At 41.4% G+C, this 27,260-nt stretch overlaps 1 protein-coding gene across 6 annotated transcripts in view; it reads left to right on the top strand.

Annotated features, from left to right (window-relative positions):
• DAB1 (DAB adaptor protein 1) overlaps positions 1-27,260 on the top strand; it is a 1,282,121-nt gene that overhangs the window by 820,790 nt on the left and 434,071 nt on the right. For 2 of the 6 annotated variants that reach the window (XM_074380885.1, XM_039474167.2), the window contains exon 1: positions 7,110-7,254. The exons of 2 other annotated variants lie outside the window; for them this stretch is intronic. The gene's annotated coding sequence lies outside the window, so the exon portion shown is untranslated. Of the gene's footprint in view, positions 1-7,109; positions 7,255-7,330; positions 8,174-27,260 lie in introns of those variants that run through there. 2 more of the 6 variants (XM_074380883.1, XM_074380886.1) reach the window with 2 other exon arrangements.

The raw sequence follows: 27,260 nt of genomic DNA, 5'->3' as shown, positions 1-27,260 counted from the left end.
AGGAATGGTTCCCCAGTGAAATCTAGGTATTGTTTTAGAAGAAGGAGAAATGGCCCCAGAGAGGCAGGCAACACATACCTGTCACACTTTTAATCTTTAACATAGAGGCTACAAAATATGTGGCAGCTACATCATATGCTATGCTGATTCTTCTCTGTTTCTGATACTCTGTAAGGATTGGAAACTCAGCCATTTTTTTATAGCTTTTAGTCTACTCCCATTCTCAAGCACTAATATAACTTTAAACTCCACTTTATGAGTGAAAAACATTGGGGGTTTGTACTGAAACATGAGTCCTTTGACTATCACTTTAGCGCTCCACTTTTGTTTCTACTGTGCATTTAGCTAAAGAGAGCAGATTGGTGGCATAAATATGATTGCCTGTGTTGTTGCTGTCCTCTATCTGCTCCTTGGAAAAATGAAAGGAGTGCTATTTATAGCTATTGTAAACCAGAGTCAAGTTTAGTAATGCTGTCACACGACCTTTCGCTGGAATCAAGCAAGGCTGGTATCAGGAAAGAAGAGATGTTCTATTTTGATGAAGCCACATAGAAATATTTTTTCATTGCTTTTTTGACCTCAGAAGAGAAACAGCTATCGGGCATTTTACTTATGTCCAGGCCATATAAGAAAAGTATTTGAAATGTAGTTAAAACAAGGTTTGAAAAATATGTGTGTGTGTGTGTGTGTGTGTGTGTGTGTGTGTGTGTGTGTAAGTGGATCATTTTATTTTCACTCTAAGTTAAAAAATTCTGATCATGGCTGATAAGACCCTTTGTAATTTCTTCATGTGTGCATCTATAAACTATAGCCACCCTCAGAGGGGAGTCTCTTTTTTTGCCTTTTTACATTCTATCTTTTTTCTTTTTTTGGCCTGAAATAACTTTTCTTGCTTCACTTGATTACCCAGTTATCTTTCAGGATGACATCACTTCCTTCATGAAGTCCTCTTGACACGCTACCACGGGTTAAACGCCCCATTTGATGCTCCCTTAGCATCCTGTACTCGGCATTGTCACAGCATTCATCTCAATGTAATATGATTATGTGTTTCCTTCACTTGGCTATGAGTTGTTTCAGGACAAGTTTTTTTTGTTTGTTGGTTCTTTCTCTGCCAATGCCTCACATTGTGCCTGCTATAGAGTAAACAATCAGTAAACGTATTTTTGAAATAAGGATAGACCTTTCTTATTAAAATATAGAATCTGAGTATAAACATGAACTTTAATGAAAGGGAGAATGAGAGAATTACATACCTTTGAAATCGTGTGTATTCTATGTTAGTTTACTATGAGCATATTATATCTCTATTAAGCTTGGTAGGAGCATTCCTACTGAACCTTATTAAAAATTGTATTGAGAGCTTTATTTATATAGAAACATTCCCAAATGCCTGACATGTGCAAGCACTACAAAGTATTTAATGAAGTGTGGCTGTGTAATAATTTGTGTTGGAAAAACTCCATTCCACTTACAGTATCATCATAAAGAATAACATACTTAGAAGTAAATTTAACTATGGATGTGAAAGATCTGCACATTGAAAATTGAAATGTTGATGAAAGAAATTAAAGAAGTGTGACATGGTGATGAATGGAAAGATATCCCATGCTCATGAACTAGAATAACATTGTTAAAGTATCCATACTATCCAAAGCAACTGATAGATTCAATACAATTCCTATAAAATACTAATGACGTTTTTCACAGAAACAGAAAAAAAAATTCCTAAAATTTATATGGAACCACAAAAGACCCTGAATAGCTAAAGCAGTCTTAAGAGATTATTACAACCCAGAGGCATCACGATACCTGGCTTCAAAGTATATTATAAACAACAGCAATTAAAATAATATGAGCTGGAATGAAAAGTGAGACATAGAAAAATAAAACAGAATAGAGGGCCCAGGAATAAATTCATCTGTATACCATCAACTAATCTTTGATAAGTCATCGAGCATATATAAAGGAGAAAGGATAGTTTTTTTGATAAATGGTGTTGGGAAAACTGCATGTCCACATGCAAAAGAATGAAATTGAATACTTATACCTTATAAGAAAATCAACTCAAAATGTTTTAAAGACAGATGTAATATCTGAAATAATAAAAATCCTAAAAGAAAACACAGAGGAATAGCTCCTTGGCATTGGCCTCCACAATGATTTTTTGGATATGACACCAAAAGCACAGGCAACAAAAGTGAAAGTATACAGGTGGGACTACATCAAACTAAAAACTTCTTCATAGCAAAGGAAACAATAAAAAAAAAATGAAAAGGCAATCTATAGAATGGGAGAAAATATTTGCAAGCCATGTATCTGATAAGGGGTTAATACCCAAAATATATAAGGAACTCATTACAACTCAGTGGTAGAAAACAAACACCCTTATTTTTAAAATGGGCAGAGGACCCAAATAGACTTTTATTTTTATTTTTTAGAAGGCATATAAAAGGCCAGCAGGCATGTAAAAAGGTGCTCAGTATCATGAATCATCAGGGAAATGCATGAAAACCACGAGATATCACTTCACACTCCTAGCACTTTGGAAGGTGAGGCAGGAGGATTACATGAAGCCAAAAGTTCAAAACCAGCTGAAAAACATAGCGAGACCTTGTCCTTACAAAATTTTTTAAAAATTAGCCTGGCAAGGTGGTACTCTCCTGTAGTCCAAAGATACTTGGGAGGCTAAAGCAGAAGAGTCCCTTGAACCCAGGACTTTGAGGCTGCAGTGAGCAGTGATGCTACCACTACACTCCAGAATGGGTGACAGAGTGAGACCCTGTCTCGAATATATTGTATATATACATATACGTGTAAAAGACAAATGTAAGAAGTGTTGGTGCAGATGAAGAGATGAGGGAAACTTTGTGTGCTGTTGGTAGGATTGTAAATTGGTATAGCCATTATGAAACACAGTATGGAAGTTCTTCCAAAAACTAAAAATAGAACTACCATATGTTCCAGCGATCCCACTTCTGGGTATATATACGAAGGAATTTAAATTAGTATCTCAAGGAGATATTTGTACTACCATGTTCATTGCAGCATTATTCACAATAGCCAAGATACAGAATCGCCCTGATGACTGCCAACAGATGCGTGAATAAAGAAAATGTGGTATATATGTCTACAATGAAATATTATTCAGTCTTAAAGTAGAAGGCAATCCTACCATTGGTGACAACATGAATGAACCTAGGGCACATTTTGCTAAGTGAAATAAGCCAGACATACAAAGTCAAATACTGCATAGTCTCATTTGCATGTGGAATCTAAAGCAATCAAACTCATCAAAAACAAAATAGAATCATGGTTGCCAGGGACTAGAAAGTGGAGAAAATGAGGGTATTTTGGTTAAAGAGTAAAAACCTTGGTTGCAAGATGAGTAAGTTCTGGAGATCTAATGTATAGCATGGTGACTATTGTTAATAATCATGCACTACTACTTGAAATTTTCTAAGAGAGTAGATCTTAATGGTTCTGATCATATATACAAAATTAGTAACTATGTGAAGGTATGGATATGTTAATTAGCTTGATTGTGCTAATTATACTAATGTATACCTACATGAAAACATCATCTTGTACACCTTAAATATATACAATATTGAGGCATTATTTGTCGATTATACCTCAATAGAGCTAAAGAAAAGGAAAAAAGCTCATAGTTTACAGCATAAAATTTTATTACACTTTAGCCAATGAGTGTTATAGTTGAAACAATTATAGGAATAGAAGTAAATAAAATACAATACACAAAATGGGCTTCTTTGCATCCATTTCTTTGGAGAAGTAGTAATTGCTAGTAGGACTTATGATTTCTCACATTTGATTTTTATTTCCATAATAGGTCAGTTTCAAACAGCACTTACATAGGCTGCTCCTCTGCATATCCTGAAAATCATGTACACAGTTATAAATTATATAAAGTTCAATAAAGCCCCATTTTCCCCATATGCAGGCTGCTCATGCCCATGTGTTTTATTCGGTTGACTCCAAGATCCTCAAAGGTAGAATCTCTTTCTGATTTATCACCATTATTCCCAATGCCTACTGCAGTGCCTGATATACAGAATGGATTCCGTAAATTCCTGTCAAATTAAAATGAACTATTTTAGAATTATTCTGGGAAGGTAATCGGTGTTTACTGGGTGACTGATTTATTCAGTGCCAGGCAGGTCCAATATATTATCTCATTTAAGGCTTACTGTGATTTCAAGAAGCAAGTGTTATCCATCACCATTGCAGAGTTGAGAAGTTTGATGTACACAGAGGTAACTTGTCAAAGGTGAATCAAGTCCATTAAACTCCAAACTCCATACTCCATCCAGTACAATAAGGGTGCCTTCTCCAATGCGCTGTTGTGAAGGCTAAATAATTAATATATGGAAAGTATTATAACTGTGTCTGGAACATAATAAACAATATATACATCTTTGCTGTTCTTATTTTACTGTTTTTCAGGGTAGATGATAAAGAAATGTTCACTGAGATTTTTATTCTTATGCCACACTTAATACAAATGACATTGTAATTTTAAAAAGAACAAAAGAAAAAAAAAAACCTAATTCTTAGGTGACCTGTTTCATGACATGTTTAATACCGTAACTTAAAATGTTCCTTTAAGATTTGGTTTACTTTAACTGGAAAGATCATTGGTGAGTAGGTTGTATGCACTTGGCATCTACATGCTATGCCTGGATTTGAGAAAAGCTTTGCTTGTTACCCTGTTGAATATCAAGAGAATTTGTCCAGTTTCCATAGTGGACTTCATTCAACACTGAGCAGAGATAGAGTATTTTATTTCCAGTACTTGGCCAATTCAGTGTCATGAATTCCCTTCAAAGTCTATAACCAAAATGTCAATTGAAAGCCAAAGTGAAAGGCAGGTGAAGGCGGCAGGTTTTATAAGTAGAGTCTTAAGATGCATGTAGATGGTTTGCATATTCCAAGGCTATCCGCAAAGCATTGAGAAACTTTAACATTTCTGGTAGTCAATGAGAATTTAGACCTGTGCTCCACCTGAAGTGCCTAACAGTTTTCTAACCTCAGGTGGATAGAAAACGATTATGCACTTCAGGCGGATTCAGCGCACTGAATCCACAGGTGAGCTGAATCACAGCTGAATCCACAGGTGAGCCGAATCACAGGTGGATTCAGCTCAGTGAATCCAGCTCAGTGAATCCACCTGAAGTGCGTAAGAGTTTTCTACCCTCCCTCACCCCTGTTTCGACCACGTCTTCTCAGATTTGTGCCTGTTTTCTTGGTATTGAGTTTAGACTCCTGAAGTGTGTCTTTATAAATGAAGAAACTAAACTTAATCTTAATTGAGTTGCCTGGTAAGCCTGAACTTCTTACGTAGTGTAGAAACACATCTGGTGTCAACTGTCCCCGCTTTCTAGAACTCTGTAAAACTTTGAGAGACTTGGGATAGTTTCCCTGCTCCCCACCCTTAGATTATCTGGTCATACTTAGTAGATAGAAACTGAGTAGTATCAGGGATATGACTTCCCTCCCACATTTTTGAGAGTTTCATCTGATCAACTCTTCTTGCAAGATTGCATCCTGCTATGACCTCACAAATTTTTCTCGTCTCTATGTAAATTGCTGTCTATTCAGGTGGTGCATGACAGCCTCCGTTTGCTCAGGCCTCCATTTGTATGGAAGCTGTTATTATGGAATCAGTTTAATGGGTCGTGAATTTTGTGGAGAAAGGGAGGGTCTCTTGATGACTTTGTATGTACCAGCCCTGGACCTACTGGCTCCATAAGGAGTGCATTAGGCTAAATATTTTTAGTCCATTGACTTTGGAGGTAACAACCCTAAATGCTTCATTAAATTTTCATCGGTGAGTGACAAGCTACGATGATTAAAAAAAAGAAAAAAATTCCAAAACAGAAAAGCACAAATCCATTACATTAGCTTTATTATTACACAGCTGGACGACAGGAGTGTAGCCCCCAAAAGAATAACAGTAAACTTTTTAAGGAAGGGTTGCCTGCCTTTTGCTTTCCTTTTCTGCACCCGGGTCCAGCAGGGTAGCTTGTGTACAGTGAGAATCTGCATATTATGCACTTGATTTGATTCACCCGGCTACTCGCTCCTCCTGCATTCAGGCTTCAGGAGACAGGTACGCCACACAACAGGCATTTCCTGGAGTTGAATCCAGTCTCAGGGTGAAAGAATTTTCAGCTTGGCCCAATATTTTCCGCGATTTGGTGTTTCTAGGATCTTTGTAAGCTGCAACCCACTGTACTCGCTGGAGCCGACTCCTGCACAGAGGATCGTCTACTCCCGGGCATTCAAAGAAACGAGTAGGGGAGTTAACCGCGGTATGCATACTCTCAGGAGCATGGGTCTCTCGCTAGGACTGGTGGAAATGTGACACATGCAAGCCTCCTCCCGCCGCACTTGCCCAACTTTGCCTGGGAAGCCTCAGTCAAGACAGCGCTGGCGGCTCCGAGCCAGCACCGGCGGCTGAGAGCGAGCGCCCCCTCCTGCCAAGGGGCGTGGGGGCAACATGCCATCGCAGAGACTTTCCTCGTGGTTTCTTTCGCCCATATTGACACTCCATATATTTGGGTATGCGTATGTTTCGAGGCTCGGATAAAAGGGTAGACCCTAGAGAAAAACGAGGGAGGCCAGGCGGAGCAGCGGCCGATGACGGTGATGGGGGAGAAAACACTGGATACTTTGTGACAACCCCCCCTCCCTTACCCACTTCACGCCGGCGCAGCTGGGGCGGGGACCCCTTGCTCTCCGCTCGGCTCTCCCCCTTCCACGCCGGGATGGAGAGAGAGCGCAGGGGCTCCAGAGGCGCGACTGCAAGCCGCGGCGCCCCCGCTCGCTCGCTCGCTCGTTCTTCCACCTCCTCGTCGCCGTCGCGACTCGGCTAAGCTCTCGGAGCCCGCTCCGGCAGCGCAGAGAGCGCCCTGGAGGGAGCGGAAGCCGCGAGGCCGGGGCGAGGGGCGCGGGACCAGGCTGCGGCCGCCGGGGAGCTAGCAGGTGAGCGGCGCCGCGGGGGCCAGCGGGGCGGGGGCCGCCGGGAGGAGGCGGGTCCGTGCGGGGGGCGGTCTCCTCCCCCTGCTCTGACGCGGGGTCCGTGGCTCCCGCGGAGGATGGACCCAGCTCGGCGCTCGCCCGGGCTTCCCCGGGCTGCAGAGCGCGCCTGAGTGCCGCCGCCCGCCGGGCATGGGGAGCCGCTTCCTGGGCGGCTGCGGCAGCGGAGGAGGATGCTCTGGGCGAGGCGAGGTGAGACGCGGCGGGGGCGCGCGGCAACCCTGGAGTTCGGCGCGGCAGGTGCCCCGCGAGGACACGGCGCCGGGGAGCCAGGAGGAGGCTTCGCTGGGGCCCCCAGGCGGGGAGGAGGGCTCCTGGGACGCGCCACGAGGCAGTTTGGCTAGGGGTGCTGCGAGGATGGCGAATGCAGCAGTTTTCCGCCCTCTCCCTCCACTTGCTGGGAGGAGAGGGGCGACTTCTTTTTCTCTCTCCTGTCCCCCAGCCCCGCGCCCCTGTCTCCCTACTTCTGACCACGCGCAATCCTGTCTCCAGACTTGTCCATCCCAGACACTCGTCTCTCTCCAGGACCCCCTGTTCCCTCTTTCCTCCTGCGGTCCTGGCTCTATTCATCCCCGAGCCTGCCTTCTCCCGCTGTCCTGTGCTCCCGAAACTCCCTCCCTGCCTTGCTGCTAGCCAGACCCTTTTCCTCACTCGGCCGAACCCCGTTCTCACTTCCCTACTCTTCGGTAGCGCTGCCGTTCTGCTTCGACCTCCCTATCCCAGTAATCCCAGCCCTTTCGCGGGCACCGTGAAAACTGGATCCCGCGTTCCTCGGACCCCAGCCTTCCTTCGGATCCTCGGTGGACTCTGTTCTCTGCCGCCAGTCGGCCTCCATCCACTCCCCAGTACCCGCTCCCCCCGCACCCACCTAGTCCCCTCCAGCCCGCCCCTCTTCCTTCTCCATGCTCCAGACTCGACGCTCTGACTTGGATGCAGAGCTCAGTTTTTTTTTTTTTTTTTTTTTTTTTTCTCCTATCAGGGAAACTTTAAATCTCTGTCGTTTGGCTCATAAAGCAGGCACACCAGAGGGTGTCAGCCGCCGAGGAAACCCAGAGTCAGGGTGTCCGAGATGGGGGGAGGTCGTGTCGCGGCGTCTGAAAGGGGCCACTGGGTGAGTGTACAAAGTAAATTTCAAAACCAGGGTGGTTGCGGCAGCCCGGACTCTGCCTTCCTCCGCTGGCTGCGTCCGGAGTATTATTGTGACCCCTGGTGGGAGGGCGAGTCTTTTCTCTGCACTTTTTAAGGCAATTTTTCTTTTCTCTCTCCTTTTTTTTTTTTTTTTTTTTTTTTGGTGGTGCTGGTGGGCCTGGTGGAGGCAGAGGGTACGAGGGAACGCTGCCTGGAGAGGCGGATGCCACTTGGCTGCTGCTTTACCTCCTCCCAGACCCTCCAGACTGTGTACGTTTCACTCCGTGTGAACTACCCCCACCCCCCAACTGCACCGCACAAGTCCTCATTGTTGGGGGTCTGCTGGGGCACTTCCGCTTAGGCTGGGAGAGTCTGAAGGAATGGTGTGGGGGTGGGGAGGCTGGGGGAGCTTGCCGACCGCTCTGTGCTGCGCGGCGGCAGCTAGCGGAGTGGAGAGCGCCGCAGCGCGGGCGTCTCTTAGCGCCCCGGGCTGTGTGTCGCCGAGGCTGGGGTGCGCGCCCGCGTGGGTCGGTGTCTGCGTGTGCGTTTGGATGTCGGTGCACGCCTGTGTTTAGTTCCTTTAGAAAGAGGGGCGAGTGTAGAGCTTTCGGGAGCAAGAGCGCATTTCTCTGCCTGGGATCTGGACCCGGGCGAGCCCTCCTCCGGGCTGCATGCTCCAGTGCAGCTGCTAGCCTGCCCACTGGGACCGGGGCGAGAGTCCACGCCGTCGCTTCTCCCTCCCTCCTGCTCCCCTCCTGCTGGGCAGTTAAACGCACTTTCACAGTGTGGATAGTTTTGAATAAAGGGCGTGTGGGGGTTCCACTGCACTTTACAACACTTAACTGTTTCAGGTAGTCGCATAAATTAGAGGTGTCTTACGTTCAGAACCCCCTAATTATCCAGTTCACCATGGTACACTTACGTACCAATTATAGGTCTTTGGGAAATCCATAAAATTATAAACCATCCCCACCCCTTGAATTAGCACCCTTTTTTTTTTTTTTTTTTTTTTTTTTTGGTCTCCGAGATGAGTGATTCTGGATGGCACTGAACTGCGCAGGCACCAAGATAGACGGGGGTTCGAAGATAAATGGGGGTTTGGAGATGTCAGAGGGATTTGGGTCCCCAGCCCCCATCTCTTTCACTCCCTATCTTGACAAGGCTTGGTGACAATTCTGGGAACTTAAAGGGATCAAAGATTTTCTTGATTTCCTATTGAGAAGGGCGACCTAATCAAAGCTGTATAAAAGTCAACTTCTAAGCAATCAGAAATTGTCTGCTGATGTCCTTGATTGAAACCCCAGCATTGAAATGGAGTATTGAAGAATTCGCAGAAATGTCTTTTGAAGCGCTATTGTTCTTTTTCATACACAGAGGCTCTCTTAAAGATTTAGGAAGTTCAAAATGCAATGGTTTGAAAGGACTGACTTTGTAACAATTTGGCAACTCTGGGAGGATCCGAAGCGATGAAAAAAGAGGCCGAGGTGGGAAGTGCAAATATGTTGTGACCATTTTCTTGAGAACGGTGCTATCAAGTAGGAAATCAGTTCTACACATCGAGTTGGCAATTAAATCTCTTCCTAAAGCAGATTTAGAAGATGATTTTTAGTAGTTTTTATTTTTTAGTGGTTTGCTTAAGGTCTGGATAGGCATATCTGAAACATTTAATCATGTTCATTGTATTCAACGATAAAATCTGAATAAAAATTACTTATTGTTGATGAAGCTCCTCTCACAAGCTGTTTCACAGTATGTTTCATTTGCAAGACACACCATTGTGTGAGGCTGCTGGGAAGAGATTATATCACTTATTGTTCATTTTCTCCTCCCAACCCAGAGAAGAATATTCTTCTTCATTCCCCTTTGCCCTCTAAAGTAATTTTTCTTAAATGGGTGAGTGTTTGGCTTGATACCTGATAGTACGCATCTAAAAAATTGCATTTGGTAGATTTCAGATGCTTGGAGCCACCCTGCAGGCAGATGAAGAATCTAATGGAGGCAGCATTTCATTTTGATAATTCAGTCAAGTCAAACATTTTGTTTTTGCCGGGGATTTAATTCTTCTCTCGGACTAATAAAGCAAACAAAGCAAGAAAATCACAGTTTATGTCTTTTAGATGGCACTTTAAAAATAGCATACATGGAAGGGTATGTGAGGAACTTTAAATGTTATTTAGGGCTTACTAAGACAAAGAATACTCAGTGGTTAAGTAGGTGAGGATGAATCACTTAACCTCCCAGAACCTTGCTTTCATCATCTGCAAAACGGACAAAGTTGCCTACCCTGTGAGTCTTGGAGCAATTTTATGGGGAAGATCATATGATTGGGTGCTTTGGCTCATAGCAGGATTTCAAGAGAATGGTAACTCTTAGTAATAGACAGCATGGAATTCTGTTCAAGAAAGTGGATGGCATTTGGAATTGCAAGACCAGGATTGAATCCAGCTACGTCTGACTTTGTGATGTTTGGCAAGTCACTTTTCATGTTAATAAAAAAGAATAATTAACCTTTATAGAGTACTACTAAGAATCAGGAATGCTTCTAAGCACTTTACACATATTAACTTACTTAATCTTTAGGTAGCCCTAGGATGTGGATACTTGTATTCTCATTTGTATTAGCTAGATAAGGAAACTGGAGCACAGGAAGATTTGGTAACTGGCCTGAGATTACATAGCAAATAAGAGATGAAACTAGGATTTAAACCCAGCTGTTCTGGTTCCAGGGTCTGTCCTAACCACTACGCTGCCTCTGAGTGAGGAAGTGATCCCAGCTATCTCCCAGGGTGGTTGTAAAATTTAACGGAGAATAATGAAATAGTAAGACATATTCTATAGGAGCAAGCTACGTATTTCCCCATTTTCGGATGCTAGCAACACAAAATAGGTGTTACCTTATCATCAACAGAGAATGCAGCAATGATAGGCATTTTGAACACTTGTGACTCTGTGGCAGTTTCTATCAGGTGTTGGTTGGTATTGATTCAAATCTATTTACTCTGTGAAAATGTTATTAACCAGGGAACAATTTGTAATCAATTAGTAAATAATTGTTTAGGCAATTATGAATGCAAAAACTGCATTACTGTGCTTGTCAGTTACTAGCTGTGGTAAGCAGAGATTCTCAAACTAAACAGTGGCATAGCAGGTGGTAAGGAGTGAGGACTTGGTTTCTGGACTGCCTGGGTTCTGGTCTCAGCTCCACCAGCTCTGTAAGCTGTGTGGCCTTGGCTAGCTAATCTAACTTCTCTGTGCTTTAGTTTTCTTTACAAGAAAATACCATTACTTACCTCATAAAATTATGAAGATTACAGGAACTCACACAAAGTGCTTAGAATAATACCTAACATGTAAGGTTATTTAGCTATTAGTGTTATCTTTCAAATGAGATAAAAATCCTTCACCTAGATAATGAAAAAGTTTTCTATCACTGATATTCTGAGATTTAAGTATCCTAATAGTATTTGGTCTATCTTTAGGAAGAGATACATTTTAGGATTTTAGGCCAAGGTTTTGGTTTGTTTTGTTGGAAATACTTCCTTACACATTTTGGCTCTTTGTGAAGAGGAGCTGTAGAAGTACACATCATGTTAAAATTTCCATGCCATTTTACTTTTCCACAGTTATTCTGAGGAAAATAAAATGACTTTGATTGAGTTCTAGAGGTGTGTTTGTCAACTCTTCCAATTTACAGATTGAAAGAATGTCAGGCTTGCAGAGATACATAACTTTACAGCCGAGAGGCACCGTCGCAATTCAGGATTCTTGGACTCCTTGTCCAGTGCTCCTTTCACTAGACCAGATTGTCTCCTATACCAGGATAGAGACGTGGCTTGAAAATATAAATAAAACTTGGCAGAGAAGGTGTTGTCAGGCTAAGAGCATGAGCCAGCCAGACATTCTGTACTGAAAAAAGCATGTCAGTAGGAAAAGAAAACCCCTCCTCTGGTATGTACATTTATATCCATGAACACTCGCACTGAACTGAATCTGTGAAATGCAAATCAGGATATAACTCATGTAAAAAAAATGAAAACAACTCATTAATCAAATTAATCACCTGGATATTTCCCTTTGATTGGAGAGCAAATGTTCAGGTTTCTTTTTCTTTGACATGTTCTTTGTATTTTTCTTCCATTTAGTTTTCAGATGTGGGAAGGTTTTGGTTCAGGAATCATAAAACTCCTCTGGCTTCTATTTTATGAAATATGTAGCATATTCTATTGGAAAGAAATTGCCAGCTTGCTTTTATTATTATTATTTTATTCGAAGCTGATATATAACCAATCTGCAATGCCAGTGGGGGAGTCTCATAAACAGAAAGGAAAATAGAAATAAAATTCTGCTGAATAGAAGAGATGACAGCTGAAATGATGAAAATGTGGTAGTGAATGCGGGCTGTTTAATTTAGGGTATAAAAATAAGGGGATGGGTCCTCTCAGATATCTGTAAGTAGTTCAGAGTGAACCCAAGTCAGCCATCTTGTCCACCTACAGTGAGTCTTATAAATTACCAAACCCATGCATCTGCTCCGAGCTTCGTATTGATTTATGATTTTCTTTGTTGGTCAGTCTTGGAATCTCTTGAATGGACTCATGATTTGTTTATTTGGTATTCACCAGTTCAGCCATCTCGTTCTTTTCTCTTTCTCTGTCTCTGTCTCTCCTCATTTCTATCTCAGTCTTTGTCACATTCAGTCTTTATGTCTCTTTGTTTTTATTCTTGTTAGTGTTTCAATCGAAAATAAAAATGGAAAAGCTATGAACATGCATTGAGAGTACCTGGGAAATTGAGGAAGAAAATTCTAGTCATGCAGGTAAACACCACTTCCATTCAATATGTTATGTCCATTCAACAAATATTTACTGAGAGCCTACTTTTGCTTGACTGTGGCTTTGTGCTAGGCATTGTGAAGAGTACCAAGAAGCAGTTGCACAGTTTGCCATCTAGAGACTTGGTTTCATACATAAATAACTGTTGCAGCAGGAAATGTGGTATGGAAAATATCTGTACAGCTATGGAACCTTCTGGAGAGGTAATTTACTCTACCTGGAGAAATGAAAGGTTGGGGAAGGTTTGATTTCACCTGCGTCTTGAAGGTTGACCAGGAATTTCTCAAGGCTTAAAGGCAGTGCAGACTGATAGGACTGCATGGACAAAGTCATGTAAGCATGAAGGATGGTTATTGGGTTAGGGATGGGCATAATTGGGTACAGTGGTAACGTAGAACATGTCCTGAAGTGGGTTTATTTTTGCAGAGCATTTTTCAAACTGTGTCCCAGGAACACTATGTCCCCTGAGATCATTATGAATATTTCAAAAGGAAGAAAGCTCAGAGGGAAAAATAAGTTCCATGTTCAAAACAATTTTGGGAAGTGTTGAATTATATATCCTGTTCTTGGTAAGATGTGGTATTTACTGACATGTTAAAGGTTCAGAGATTTTCTGCACTAAAGACAGTCATTTAACTCTTGAAGAATTTTAAAAATTCATTTGCCATAGAACTTTTGATTTCAAGCAGCATGTCAGTGTCTTATGAAATAGATTGGGAGAAATGTAGGAAATCACTTAAGCCTTTCAAGACTAGTTTTCATTCTATCATGAAAATTGTGTGATTTGAAATGTAGGAGAGAATATTAACCTATTTGTGCCCAGCATTCCGTTATTGGAACGATAAGCTTGTGGGAGTTATTTATATACTACTGCTCAAGGTCATCACCAAAGTCTGATTTTTCACACAGACAAATTTGCGACCTCTGGCATTAAGATATACAAAAAGTATAAATAACAATATAGTAAACATTTTTGTACCTACCACTCAGCTAATGAAATAAAGCCAGACAAACACAGTTGAAACCTCCTAGTAATCTCTTTGATCATATGTCCCCTTCTCCTGGCAGACATAGTCACTATCTTAAATTTGATAATTTCTTTGAGTATGTTTTCCACAACAAACCTAAACAATTCCATTGAATTTTCATTCACTTTCTAGCTTAACACTATATATCTAATAAGAAATATTTTGTCCAATAATTGTCCTGAAATAAAGGACATTTATAAATTGTCTAGCTAGTCACTATATAGATAATAAGAAAGAAATAGTATTTTGCCTAATAATTTTCCTGGAATAAAGGACATTTATGAACCACTTAGGGGAAGGAAATGTGGCCTCCCCTTGTAACTCTGGGGTCTGGAATGTAGTAGCTGCTCAAGAAGTTGCTGCTCAATTGAATTGAATTAAATGTCTTCAGTCTCCTGTGGTTCATTAAGTTAATTTGAGTAAAAAGATTAGGGTAAATTGTTTTCCCTAGATAATATTGAAATTCTTTATGATCAGTGAACTTGAAAATCATTTTTTATTGCAGTTCTTTATTTTGTAATCTGGATTTGGGAATGAATTATTATAATTATCTGTTGAAAGTCAGTTCTGTGTTTTATTGACATCTCTTATAGTCATTAACAATAACTACTTCTCCAAATCTGTCCTATTAAAATAGTTGATTCACTAGAGTGCTCTACTTCCATTATAGGAAAAATTATAAATATAACTGCTTTCATCCAAAGAGGAAATTCTAAAATTACAATGCTATGTAATTACTCAGTAATCTGACATGAAATGCTTTGAAAGTTTATGAGGTTCCATTCCTTGGGGTCCCCAAGAAATAACTTACTATCAGTAACAGAGTGTTATGGTGAGATACTATCATGCTAACAGAAGCATCTCTTTTGATATATGTGAGGGACATCTTGAAAACTTTGACATCACCTTAAACATAAGTCATATGTGGGTGAAATTTTCTTTCTTATTGTCTCAGACTATATACATATATTATTGTATTTATGTCAACATGTAGAGTGAATGGTAGAATATTGGTGAAGAATGCATGGTAGAATGAATGAGAGGAGAAAGTAATGGAAGATTGACAGGCTCACTGAGGGAGGCTTTTGGTACAAAATCATGGCTGTGTGGGAGACAGTAGATTACCTTCTCTCGTGGGGTTAGAAGTTGATCTACCCTAGAGTTTTCTGTCCTTGCTTTCACTGATAATATATTTCTCCTGGTAGTTTTTGGAGTAGCAGATAAATCTCAGCAGTTAGCTGAACAAGAGTGAACTTTGTGGTGTGAATGATCATAAACATAGAACACTGCACAGAGAGTGAAGAAGAGATGCTGTACAATCCTGTTCCTTCTGTAGCAGTGCCTATAATGATGGCATGTGGTGCTTGACTTGAATTGCAGGCCATGTTATTCTGAGCAGTGTTATGTCTACTCATGAACGTTCTAGGTATAAACCACATCCATTCAAATATACTCAGGTTAAACCAGAAGTGCTAATAATCTAATTGTGGACAAAGTCAAAGATGAGCCAACCATATGCTGAATCTGAGTTATGGCATGTATTGTCAGAACATAGTTCCAATGAATGCAAAAAGGTTATTTATGCCTTTGCGAAGCTGAATAGATTTATAGACCACATAGAAGTTGGAATTTTGCCAACCTTCTGCTATCTAACGTCTTAATTTTAATGTAGTTGAATTTATCAATCTTTTATGGTTAGCACTGTTTATATCTTGTTTCAGAAAGCTTTTTTTTCCACTCTGATGTCATGAAGATACTCTCCTTTGCTATCTTCTAAAGGGCTTTATTGTTTTTGTTTGCCTTTCAAATTGAGGTTCTCTAATCCATGTGGAGTGTGTGTGTGTGTGTGTGTGTGTGTGTGTGTAGTGTGAGGTAGGCATTTATTCTAATTTTCTTCCATATGGAAAAATGATTTTCCTGGAACTTAGAATCAATTTTTAAGCATTTGTTTTAGCCACTCTTTTGCCCTAACCAAACTTTATTATAGCTTTTTAATAAACCTTGGTATTGGCCAGGACACATCCCTAAAAATGTCCTTCTGCAAAAGTGTCTCAGGAGTGTCTGGACTTTTCTTGGGCCTTTGTCTTCCATATACATTTTATAATTGTCTTTCAAGGTTTCACAAGAATACTGTTGAGATTTGATTTGAGTTACATCGAGTTTATAGGCTGATTAAAAGAGAATGCCATCATTAGGACATTGAGTCTGAGTCTTTCTATCCATAACTATAGTAACTCTTTCTATTTATTTAGTTCTTATTTAATGTCTTTTAAGAGAATTTATAATTTTATACAAAGGGTATGTATACACTATTTTTTAGATTTAGTTTTGTGTACTTTGTATTTTTGTAATTGCCATTGTAAATGTTATCTTTAAAATTATGTTTTCTAGTTATATATTAATTTTTCATCATATGCTACCTGTATTTCTTATTTTAAGTGGTAAATAGGAAAGGAGGAAAACCATGGGTGTTTTTGAATGCTTACTATTAAATAAATTCAGGCATCCATGTGAGATGTGGCTAGTTCCATTCCAGACCATTGCAATAAAAAGAATATTGCAATCAACTTAGTCACATAAATTTGTTGGTTACTTAGTATATATAAAAGTTATGTTTACACTATACTATAGTCTGTCACAGGTGCAATAGAATTATGTAAAAAATCAATATACATACCTTAATTAAAAATACTTCATTCTAACATATGCTAATGATCAGTTGAGCCTTCAGCAAGTCATAATCTTTTTTCTGGTGGAGGGTCTTAACCTCAATGTTGATGGCTACTGACTGATCAAGGTGGTGGTTGCTGAAGATTGCAGTAGCTGAGTCAATTTCTTAAGACAATGATGAAGTTTGTCCCATTGATTGACTCTTCCTTTCATGAAAGATTTCTCTGTAGCATGCAATGCTGTTAGGCAGAATTTTACCCACAATAGAACTTTTTCACAATTGGAGTCAATCCTCTCAAACCGTGACACTGCTTTATCAATAAGTTTATGTAAATCCTTTGCTGTCATTTCAACAATGTTCACAACATCTTCACTAGGAGTAGATTACATCTCAAGAAACCACTTTCTTTGCTCATCCATAAGAAGCAACTCCTTATCCACTAAAGTGTCATCATGAGATTACAACAATTCAGTCTCATCTTCAGGCTCTACTTCTAATTCTACTCCTCTTGTTATTTGTATCCCATCTGCAGTTTCTTCTTCCACTGAAGTCTTGAACCCTTCAAAGTCAGCCATGAATTAACTTCTTCCCAACTCCTATTAATGTTGATATTTAGACCTCTTTCCATGAATCACAGATGTTCTTAATGGCATCTAGAATGATGAATTCTTTACAGAATGTTTTAAAATTACTTTGCCAAAATCCATCAGAAGAATCAGTATTTAGGGCAGCTATATCCCTATGAAATGTATGTCCTAAGTAGTAAGACTTGAAAGTCAGAATTACTCCTTGATCCATGGGCTGCAGAATAGATGTTTTGTTAGCAGACATAACAACAACATTAATCTCCTTGTATATCTTCATCAGAACTCTTGGGTGACCAGATTGATTGTCAAGGAGCGGTAATATTTTGAAAGAAATCTTTTTTTCTGAGCAGTAGATCTCAACAGTGGACTTAAAATACTAAGTAAACCATGCTGTAATCAGATGTTCTGTTTTCCAGGCTTCATTGTTCCACTTACAGAGCACAGGTGGAGCGGATTTAGTATAATTAGTAAGGATCCTAGAATTTTCATAGTGGTAAATCAGTTTAAAGTAACCAGCTGCATTCACCCCAACAATAGTCAACCTTTTTTTTTTTTTTTTTTTGAGATGGAGTGCAGTGCTGTGATCTCTGCTCACTGCAATCTCCGCCTCCTGGGTTCAAGCGATTCCTCTCCCCCTGCCTCCCCAGTAGCTGAGACTATAGGTGTGTGCCACCACACCTGGCTAATTTTTTTTTTTTTTTGTATTTTAGCAGAGACAGGTTTTCACCATGTTGGCCAGGATGATCTTGATCTCCCGACCTCATAATCCGCCCGCCTCAGCTTCCCAAAGTGTTGGGATTATAGGTATGAGCCACTGTGCCCAGCTGTCTTTTGAAGCTTTGAAATCAGGCATTGACTTCTCCTCTATAGCCGTGAAAGTCCTAAATGACTCCTTCTTCCAACATAAGGCTGTTTTGTCTACATTGAACATTTGTTATTTAGTATAACTGACTTCATTAATGACCTTAGCTAGATCTTCTGGATAACTTGTTGTAGCTTCTGTATCAGCACTTACTGCTTCACCTTTCACTTCTAGGTGATGGAGATGGCGTCTTTCTTTAGATTTCATGAACCAAGATCTTCTAGCTTCAACATTTTCTTCTTCAACTTCCTCACCTCTCTTAGCCTTCGTAGGATTGAATAGAGTTTGGGCCTTGCTCTAGATTAGGATTTGGTTTAAGGAAATACTGTGTGTGGTTTGATCTTCTAGCCACACCATTTAAATTATTTCCATATCCACGATCAGGATGTTTCTCTTCCTTATCATTCTTGAGTTTGCTGAAATAGTACTTTTAATGTTCTTTAATCTATTTCTTGTTTGCCCTGAGAAATAACTGTTGGCAGCAAACTGCACAGAATGGGTTAAGATCTTTTCCTTTGCATTTACAACTTGGCTATCTGGCACAAGAGGTCCAGCTTTCAGTCTTTCTCAGCTTTCAACATGCCTTTCCCACTAAGCCTAATCATTTCTGGCTTTTGATTTAAACTGAGAGACTTGTGACTCTTCCTTTCACTTGAACACATAGAGGCCATTGTGGGGTTATTAACTGGCCTATTTCAGTATGGCTGGGTCTCAGTGAATTGGGAGGCCAGAGGAAGGGGAAAGTAGATGAGTAAACCGCTGGTCAGTGGAGCAGTTAGAAAACATACAGCATTTATTAAGTTCATTGTCTTATGTGGGCATGGCTCGCAGTGCCTGAAAACAATTACAGTAGTTTCATCAAACTTCACTGATCACAAATCATCATAATAAACGTAATAATATTGAAAACGCTTGAAGTATTGTGAGAATTACCTAAATAGGACAGAGGCACAAAGTGAGCACCTGCTGTTAGAAAATGATGGTCATAGACTTGTTTGATGCAGGGTTGCCTCAAACCAATTTGTTTAAAAAAATGCAATAGCTGTGAAGTGCAGTACGCCAAGTACAACAAGAGTAGGTATCTCTGTACTAGGTGCTTCACAGGCTTTCATTTGATACCTAGAAAAGCCTTAAGGAAAGGGCTGTGGGTAGTTTAGCACCACTCTTGACAAGATCACCACCCTCCTTTGCAGCCTGATAGTGCAGAGGGCTTAAAAGGACATTTGTTGTCCCAACGGGCCAATGGGAATGCAGAGTAGGGAATGGAGCTAACGAGAGAGTGATCAACCAGGGTAGACGGCAGTCACTTTGTTCAAGAGGCTGAAGTTTTTGAAAGACATCTCTGGGTTTCCTATGGAGAGAGTGGGGATCTGTCAAGGCGGGTACAGTTCCCTTCTGGTTAGATGCCCTGTGGAGCGTGAATAACAGGCACTGGGGCCTGGGGGCCAGAGTCTGGCTCCTGACATACTGCTCTGGCATTTCGGGCAGACCACAGTTATTTGGCTGCCCGAGGGGCAAATTTTGGCCGGTAGCCCAGTTTTAGCTTGACTTTTCAGGCATATCTTAGGTCAGTGAATATTATTCCCTCTTTCAGATGAGGAGCCACAGGTCTAGGGAAAGATGAGGCCACGTCACGAAGCGGAGCTGGAATAGAGACCCAGGTCTCCTTGCATGCAGACCAGTGCTCTTTCCATCTCATCACATGGACTTAAGATCCTCAAATATACTATGACAATAATATAGTCAAATACTGGCAGGGTTTTTGACTATGTGAGGAAGCACCATTATGTCTGGAAATTGTAACATATATCTGTAAAAAAAATAGGAGAGAGATATTTGGTGATTGCTATCTGCCAATTCTCTGTCTCTCTGGGATCCCTTGTGCCATTCATCTTTCTGTAAGTTCACTCTTATTCTTTTCTCCCCAGATTATTTTAGGATCCAGGACAAATATTCATTTCCTTCCAAAAGTTATCCCTTATGACATCAGTATTGATAAAATTTCAAATTCCTCTTCTTCCCCGAGCAAATGCTGCAACCTCTTTCTGCTTCTCTCACATTCTGTCATCAGCACATGTTGCATTGTGTTTTCTGGAATGAAGATAATATATACAGTACTAGTTTAGGTTGATATAAAAGAGCATGTCTCATATAAAACAAGATTAAGGAAAAGAAAAGCCAACCGCTTGGTTAACCTGATACCACTATATATTTTCAGTGTGATGTCTGTGGGTTCTTATGAGTCAGGCTAGGTATCATTCTGTATATATTTGACTGTTGAGAATGTATCACTGGAGAAGGACGTCTTGATTTGTTTGAGAAGCCATAAATCAACATGGCTAGGAGTAAGAGGGGAAGGGAGGAGGGGGACTTGGGGACTGGACTAGCGTTGCTTTCTTTAAAAAATAAAGGTCGTATCGCATAGGCCCAATCTAAGTTTGACACTCACCTCTGCCTGCTTTTCCAAGGTATGTTCTCTTTCTTAGGCCTCTTGAGCACTGGATTCTGTTAAACACCATAGTTTATTATGTCTTCAATTGTTCTATGCCATGTCTGTTAATCTAGGTTCCTCTAAAGATTGAGCGTTTTTGAAGGGTACTATCTTTCATGCCCACATATTTGGCTTTTTGAGGAAAGTCAGTATAAACAATTGCTATCTTTAATTTTTAAAGTCTAACATCGCTGTTTTTTCCTTTTTTTGCAGTAGAGGGGGAATGCCCCTGTTGTAAACTATTTTGAGTGAATGAAAACAAAAGAAGAGTTTTCTACATTGAGAAATCCTTTTAATTTCTTCTTATTTCCAAACTGCGCTTTTCGTTATTTTCTTGTCCTTTTCTGTCCTGTCCTTTCATTCTTCCTTCCTTTCCTTTTTACCCTCCAGCTTTATCAAAGGAATTGCATGAAATCAACAACGAAAAAGATCTAAAGGTTTAGAGTGTGATTTTACACCATTAGTAGAATGTGTTTGCTTTCTCTCTTTCTTGCATACATTTTGCAGTGGGGGAGGAAGTTTTTGAGAGTAGTCGAAAGGTGGACTTTCTAATTCCTTGTCGAATCCCACAGCATCGAAACACAAGCATTCTACGTGTGTGATTGTTTACCGGGGAGATTATCTGATGCTGGTTTAAAGTTAGCCTACATATTGAAATGCTGCCAATCAGCATGTGGTGGGGGGGTGGTAAAAGTGCCTCTCTGTGCTAACTCTGAGCACACCGAAAACAGTAATAGCCACACTACCACAACTTCAGACACAATCTAATGCTTTAAATGACATACCCAGTATCAGTGACAGCCAGGAGATTCATACTGGCTTAATAGGAAGACCTTAATACACGAAAGAAGTTACAAAGGTATTGGAAGAACTGAAAGTACAGTAAAGCAAAAGACAGAGATTAGCAGTAGGAGGAAGTAAGCTATCTCTAGATCAGTAAGACTATCTGGCACCTTTATGGTATTACAGACCCCAGGAGGTGCAGCCCCCAGGAGGCAGGTGTGTAGGGCTATGGAGGCCCCACAGGGTCGTGGGGTGTCCCTTATGCTGTGTTGAGGGCAGGATCCAAGAGGTAAAGAGACAGGACACTGAAGAACTGGTGAAGAGCATCTGGACTCAGGGGCCACACCACCTGTGAGCGGAGATCAGCAGCGGCCTCCCAGTGCCCAAGGGCATCTGTATTTATTAGGTACTAGCAGGGGTCAGGGTTGTGAGTGAGGTCATCGTCTATAGGCTTAGTAATAGGGCATACATAATCACGTGAGTTACAAGCGAGGGGACCACCCCATTGTGTCACCTGGGCAGAGAGGTGGGCCGTGAGCAGTAGGGGGCTATGTCGTGCGCAGTAGTAGAGGGTCCTGTACAGAAAAGGGGTCCACCCCCATTAGTTCACAGAGGCAAGGAGGTAGGCTGTGTCAACAGGTGTCATGCATAACACTTCTTATCTGGGGGATTTCTAATAGAAGGATACTGTAAGCTTAATGCAGTGGGAGTTGACAGACCTGTGCTCTTCTCTTAAGATATTTATGGGAGGATTCTTTGAGCTAGCACAGAAGCGAGAAAAGACTGACAGGGTGTACAGCCGCAGTGACTGCTCACACCAGAGGGATTCTTCTCCCTCGGTTACTTCCAGGATCTCCGGCCTGAGGCCTATTTTCCACAGGAACTGGATGCAAGGTACTACAACTCCTTTGTCAGGAGGAGAGGCTCTTGCTCCATACCTGCCATACAGTGTATGCCCTTTTAGGCAGGGACGCCACCGTCCTGGTCTGGCTGTTTTCCCATGTACTGCCTCTGTTCTGTAACTGCTCTAGGCATTCTTCCTACTACAAACTACTATACGGTTATATAGAAGGATTATATAAATCAGCACTAAATGTGTTAGTACAGCTCCAACTACAATACCTATATGATTATATAGAAAGATTATATGGAACTAGGTATGCTTAGATATATATAAACAGTAAGTTATACTTTAAGCACTAATTCCATAAACTAATATGTGATTATATATGAAGGATTATTTAAAGGAAACAGCTGAGCAATAACACTGTAAACTAAGATATTTTTCAGGCACTAGTTGTGCCTGGGGTCTGGACAGTTCTCCTTCCTTGGTGCCCATGTGGGGGGGGTGTTACCCACACAGGTGGAACCTTGGAGGACAGGCCACGTGGGGAAAAAGGCTAGGAGTTGGGCTGCTGGAAGCATGGAAGAGTCTACATGGTGGGAGTGAGCACCACACACGGATGCTCTGAAACCATGGGGGAGATTCTACCGCTTCTAGGGGTGCTACCTTGAAGCAGAAAGAGAAAAAGGGAGAGAAATACCCTGTCTTCTTTTCCTCCCCTCCTGTCTCCTGCCAGTCTTTCCCAATGAGTGAATCTAACTGTAAATCAGCTGACAAGAGTGCCTAAGAAATGTGGCTAGGATCAACTTACTCCACAGAGCAGGGGAAGAGGCCAGGAGTGGATCTGAGAGAAACGGGCAAAGGACCTGTTCACATAGCAGGAGAATAAACCTCAAACAGAAATGTTTATTCATATTGCAAGCTACAGGAAAAAAAGGAAGTGAAACACTTGCGGTTTGGGATTAGCTCCTCATTCCTCCTTTTTCCTGTCTTCTGCCCTATCCCATCCATCCTGGCCCTTGCAGAAATTTGAGAGTGACTCAGCTGGCAGGGGACTAAACATTGGCATGGCGAGCTGTGTGAGTGTTGGGTGCCCAGTGAGCAGGGCAGCAGCAGTTGTGGGACTATGTGGGTACTTTTCTGCAATGCCAGAATCTAAAAGGCTCTGGAACTCAAAAGGTTTTGGGTAAGTCATTTAGTGGTAAAACCTATCCTGACTTGAATGGACATGAAACTACTGAGAATCTTTACTGATCCCTGTGAGTAGGAATAGTCATCCATTTACTCCAGAGGCATTAATGTGTTTCATTACAGGGTGTCACCCCACACCCATGTAGGGCTGTTATAAGTAAAAGGTAAATATGGCATAGTGTATGCTGCCTTTCTAAAATCCAAAATAAAGTCTGTGTTATGAACACATTAGGCCCCAGGAAATTTGGATAAGGGATTGTGAACCTGTATTTCAATCTGAAATAGGGAGGAGGAATGGAAACACGACGTGCTAGCTCGCAGGTCCCAGCAGTGCTTGTGTAAACATTACAGCTCTGGCATTCTTCCGGTCCCTGTCTCAGTCCCTGCAGCCTGACAGAACAACCCACTCATCCTGTAGAGGAGCAGACTTTGCTTAGGGAGGAGACGTGCCACACAATATTGCAAAGTCACCCAGGAGTTACTAGTGTAGTCAGAACCATTTATTTCGCCTTTGCAGTGCATGATGTTTGTTTAAGGTCTGATTCTTTGGTTCCATTCAAACATTTAAATGCTCGACATTTAGATGTAATGAAGGAAGCCAGTGGGTGAATATCAAAGTAAATCCACACTCCAGCAGTGGTAACCTTATATTTGTCAAGTATTTCATGTATGTACACACACGCACACACACACACACACACACACACACACACACTCTTCAGATATCTTCCTCTTATGTCTTCACAACAGTTCTACTGAATAGACAGGATGGGTATTCCTATCCCCATTTTACAGATGGTCAAACCAAGACTTGGCTGATAACTAACTCTGTGACCTTGGGCAAGACTCTTTACTCGCTGGGCCTTGGTTGAAAAATAAGTTCTTACAGGGTTGTTTTATGAGCCCAAAGAAGTAACGCAGGCAACACGTTGAACTATATCTGGTGTGCATTGTCATGCCACAGAGGGTCATTCTTCTCTCCTTCAGCCTTTATCTTCAGACGGTGAAATGTATCACACAAAGTCACACCACACTCATTTTGAGGATGACTTGGGATTTTCTGGTGAGTCTTTCATCATTAAGTATGTGCTGAATACTGTTCTGGACCGTGGGCTTTCAGGGTGAAGTGTGATAGAAACTGTAGCTGCCCTCATGGTCTAGACTGTCTACTAAGACACAAAATCAACCTTCTCCATCAGGGGAACATGACGAAGTTAGAGACATGTGCCATCACATGTGGGGAGTCCTAGGTAGTTTGATGTGAACGGATCATCAAGTGGTAGAGTGGCGGAACCAGGGGAAATGAGGTAGGGAGGGTTTGCAGAGCAAGTTCACAGAGAACCTTGTCACCAAGTGTTGGCAATGAGATTGCGGTTGTGCACATGGATGTGAAATAGCCTTACTTGTAAAGGACATGCTTCAGGATAGTAAAGTGAATGGTTGAATGATGACAGACCTCTCTCTTTGCTGCAGCTTTCGTTTTTTTTTTACTTTCTCAGCTTTAAGAGGAGGGGATTGAATGAATGCCACCCTGTGCCAACTTTCTCTTTCTCCCTTCAAAAACTAGGTCATGGTTTGCTGTGACCTTGGTGGTCTCTGCTGTCTTCACAGGTTAGAAGACAGTTTGACATTTGTTTACTCCAAGTCTGATGGGAGCCAACAGTCACCACCACAAACGCAATTTGCTGCAGAAAGCAACTTCATGTCTTGTGAGCACACATGGGACTTTATCATAATTCATTTTAGATGGGAATAATAAAATATTTTCTTTTCAGACTATTTGTAAGATTAATAAAGCTGCATTCTTAGGGAAAGTTTATTAATCCATAACTTATAGAAAACTCCAGAGGAAGGAGATAGGAGATACGTTCTGTAGGTAAAAACATCATGCATGTCACTGCTAGAATTGAATTCTGCGTGTATTCTTCAGCTTGCATTCTTCTGGTTACATTACCATTTGCTGATATGATGGTGACTTTGTCTTGGACGTGATCTAAACAAGCAACTCTTTCATTTTATTTTTAAATTGGGCGGGTGTGAAGGAGTAGGTGGAAACATAGAAAAATCACAGTCCACAGGATTCAGATCCTTTCTATCCTGTTGGCTGCATTTCAGCTACATTTGACAGAAAGGCATGTGTTTGGACACTGGCGTCTTTGCATACAAGCTGTGGGAGCTGGGTCTCTGAGATCTGTCAAGTGGAGATTGTGGTGCTGGTGGCAATGATGATGATGGTGATGAGAAGGATAATGGCTATTTCAGTGCTATTACAAGGAGTAATGATTTATGTGAAAGGGCTTCGTGCTATAGCACTTCATCCATTTATTCAGCATTTATTGAGCTGCTGTAGGGTACTAGGCACAATGGTAGAATCCATGGACACCACCCTATAAAAGACACAGACTTTTTCCCACAAGACCTAGGAATAGACAGGGAAGCACAAATAAACAAATGATAATGTGGTGACTAAGTACAACCAAAGAGATATTGAAGTAAAAAATAAGATACAGGAATGAATTTTGCCAGAGTTAACAGTAAGGGAGGGTTAGCATCTAAGTATTTTGAGGGTGACTTGGAATTTTCTGGTGAGTCTTTCATGCATTAAGTATGTGCTGAATACTGTGCTGGACCATAGGCTTTCAGGATGATGTGTGATAGAAACTGTAGCCGCCCTCATGTTCTGGACCACGCGTCCCCAAACTATGGCCTGCGGGCCGCATGCGGCCCCCTGAGGCCATTTATCCGGTCCCCCGCCGCACTTCAGGAGGGGGCACCTCTTTCATTGGTGGTCAGTGAGAGGAGCACAGTATGTGGCGGCTCTCCAATGGTCTGAGGGACAGTGAACTGGCCCCCTGTGTAAAAAGTTTGGGGACACCTGGTCTAGACTGTCTACTAAGACACAAAATCAACCTTCTTCATCAGGGGAACATGGCAAAGTTAGAGGCATGTGCCATTACATGTGGGGAGTCTTAGGCACTTTGGTATGAATGGATCATCAAGTGGTGGAGTGGCAGAACCAGGGGAAATGAGGCAGGAAGAGTTTGCAGAGCAAGTTCACAGAGAACCTTGTCACCAAGTGTTAGCAAGGAGATTGCGGTTGTGTACATGGATGTGAAATAGCCTTTACTTTGTGTAACTTCTCTGCAATTAACTTGATTGTCTTATTGCCTGGGGTCAAAGAGCAATGAAAGAAGAAATATATTTATTTAGGTAAAATAAGGATATGTATGTATCAGGTATGGTATAGTTTAATCGTCCCTCGGATGTCTCCTGTTATAAGAACTACAAGCTCAGATGCCTACAAGGGCCAGGTATTTGTGGGCAAAACAGTCTGTGTGGGGACCGGGTAAACCATTGTTAAGCTTCATTTGATGGTTGCAGTAACAGAATGCTGGACTCACATAGGTCTTTGGCTTTTTCAAGAAAAGCTAGAAATCTTGTTTTTGTGTGAAGTCCCCCTATTTAAAAATTTGGCACTAAGTTAGGTAAAACAGAAAACATTTTGTGGGCTAAAGATAACTGGCCTAAGGGCGGTTTTTATCTTTTGAACCACGATTGGTGAATTCTGGCCTATTCTTTATAATTAGTATGTTATGGCTACACCACAGATCTCCCTCAAGTACAGGTTCAGTCAATATACCAAAGGGGACATTGGACCGTTTTTAGGAGAGGAAAAAGTTTCTGCAGAAAAGCTGAATGGTGGAAATTGGCCTTCATTTATTTCTGTGTGTTTCCTCAATCCCATTGTTTGTTTTTTCCTGATCAAAAACTCTTCTATGGT

The sequence above is a fragment of the Saimiri boliviensis genome, chromosome 11, assembly GCF_048565385.1.
Source record: "Saimiri boliviensis isolate mSaiBol1 chromosome 11, mSaiBol1.pri, whole genome shotgun sequence".
NCBI lineage: Eukaryota > Metazoa > Chordata > Mammalia > Primates > Cebidae > Saimiri > Saimiri boliviensis.
Note: the sequence above shows the minus strand (reverse complement) of the source record. Positions and strands in the feature narration are given on the sequence as shown.